Source organism: Cornus florida, unplaced genomic scaffold (assembly GCF_030987335.1).
Source record: "Cornus florida cultivar Cherokee Brave unplaced genomic scaffold, ASM3098733v1 CherokeeBrave_3.0.0_Hap2_scaffold_290, whole genome shotgun sequence".
NCBI classification, from domain to species: domain Eukaryota; kingdom Viridiplantae; phylum Streptophyta; class Magnoliopsida; order Cornales; family Cornaceae; genus Cornus; species Cornus florida.
Window position 1 is genome coordinate 2501 of NW_026775794.1, and position 2500 is coordinate 5000.

Below are 2500 nucleotides of genomic sequence, written 5' to 3' on the forward strand. Positions count from 1 at the left end.
TGCTCGAGACGAATTTCGATTTGGAGGTCCCCCGAGTTAATTTTGCCCATTATGACTCCTCGTCCGCACGCTCGTGCACCCCGACGTGCACGTGGGCATCGTATGCTAAAAAATGAAGTTTGGAGTTTGGGTTTGAAAATTTTATGGGAGCTTCCTAGAAGACTAAGAAATGCTTTGCTCGAGACGGATTTCGATTTGGAGGTCCCCCGAGTTAATTTTGCCCATTATGACTCCTCGCCCGCACGCTCGTGCACCCCGACGTGCACGTGGGCATCGTATGCTAAAAAATGAAGTTTGGAGTTTGGGTTTGAAAATTTTATGGGAGCTTCCTAGAAGACTAAGAAGTGCTTTGCTCGAGACGGATTTCGATTTGGAGGTCCCCCGGGTTAATTTTACCCATTATGACTCCTCGCCCGCACGCTCGTGCACCCCGACGTGCACGTGGGCATGGTATGCTAAAATTGAAGTTTGGAGTTTGGGTTTGAAAATTTTATGGGAGCTTCCTAGAAGCCTAAGAAATGCTTTGCTCGAGACGGATTTCGATTTGGAGGTCCCCCGAGTTAAGTTTGCCCTTTATGACTCCTCGCCCGCATGCTCGTGCACACCGGCGTGCACGTGGGCATCGTATGCTAAAAAATGAAGTTTGGAGTTTGGGTTCAGAAATCTTATGGGAGCTTCCTAGAAGCCTAAGAAATGCTTTGCTCGAGACGGATTTCGATTTAGATTTCCGCCGTGTTAATTTTGCCAATTACGGCTCCTCGCGCGCACGCTCAAGCACCCCGACGTGCACACCGGCGCGCACGTGGGCATCGTATGCTAAAAAATGAAGTTTGGAGTTTGGGTTTGAAAATTTTACGGGAACTTCCTAGAAGCCTAAGAAATGCTTTGCTCGAGACGGATTTCGATTTGGAGGTCCCCCGAGTTAATTTTGCCCATTACGACTCCTCGCCCGCATGCTCGTGCACACCGGCGTGCACGTGGGCATCGTATGCTAAAAAATGAAGTTTGGAGTTTGGGTTTGAAAATTTTATGGGAGCTTCCTAGAAGACTAAGAAGTGCTTTGCTCGAGACGGATTTCGATTTAGATTTCCGCCGTGTTAATTTTGCCAATTACGGCTCCTCGCGCGCACGCTCAAGCACCCCGACGTGCACACCGGCGCGCACGTGGGCATCGTATGCTAAAAAATGAAGTTTGGAGTTTGGGTTTGAAAATTTTACGGGAACTTCCTAGAAGCCTAAGAAATGCTTTGCTCGAGACGGATTTCGATTTGGAGGTCCCCCGAGTTAATTTTGCCCATTACGACTCCTCGCCCGCACGCTCGTGCACCCCGGCGTGCACGTGGGCATCGTATGCTAAAAAATGAAGTTTGGAGTTTGGGTTCGGAAATTTTATGGGAGCTTCCTAGAAGCCTAAGAAATGCTTTGCTCGAGACGGATTTTGATTTGGAGATCCCACGAGTTAGTTTTTGCCCATTATGACTCCTCGCCCGCACGCTCAAGCACCCCGGCGTGCACGTGGGCATCGTATGCTAAAAAATGAAGTTTGGAGTTTGGGTTCGGAAATTTTATGGGAGCTTCCTAGAAGCCTAAGAAGTGTTTTGCTCGAGACGGATTTCGATTTGGAGGTCCCCCGAGTTAGTTTTGCCCATTATGACTCCTCCCCCGCACGCTCAAGCACCCCCGCGTGCACGGGGGCATTGTATGCTAAAAAATGAAGTTTGGAGTTTGGGTTTGGAAATTTTATGGGAGCTTCCTAGAAGCCTAAGAAGTGCTTTGCTCGAGACGGATTTCGATTTGGAGGTCCCCCGAGTTAATTTTGCCCATTATGACTCCTCGCCCGCACGCTTAAGCACCCCCGCGTGCACGTGGGCATTGTGTGCTAAAAAATGAAGTTTGGAGTTTGGGTTTGTAAATTTGATGGGAGCTTCCTAGAAGCCTAAGAAGTGCTTTGCTCGAGACGGATTTCGATTTGAAGGTCCCCCGTGTTAATTTTGCCCATTACGGCTCCTCGCCCGCACGCTCAAGCACCCCGGCGTGCACGTGGGCATTGTATGCTAAAAAATAAAGTTTGGAGTTTGGGTTTGGAAGTTTTATGGGAGCTTCCTAGAAGCTTAAGAAGTGTTTTGCTCGAGACGGATTTCGATTTGGAGGTCCCCCGAGTCAATGTTGCCCATTATGGCTCCTCTCCCGCATGCTCAAGCACCCCTGCGTGCACGTGGGCATTGTATGCTAAAAAATAAAGTTTGGAGTTTGGGTTTGGAAGTTTTATGGGAGCTTCCTAGAAGCTTAAGAAGTGTTTTGCTCGAGACGGATTTCGATTTGGAGGTCCCCCGAGTCAATGTTGCCCATTATGGCTCCTCGCCCGCACGCTCAAGCACCCCGGCGTGCACGTGGGCATTGTATGCTAAAAAATAAAGTTTGGAGTTTGGGTTTGGAAGTTTTATGGGAGCTTCCTAGAAGCTTAAGAAGTGTTTTGCTCGAGACGGATTTCGATTTGGAG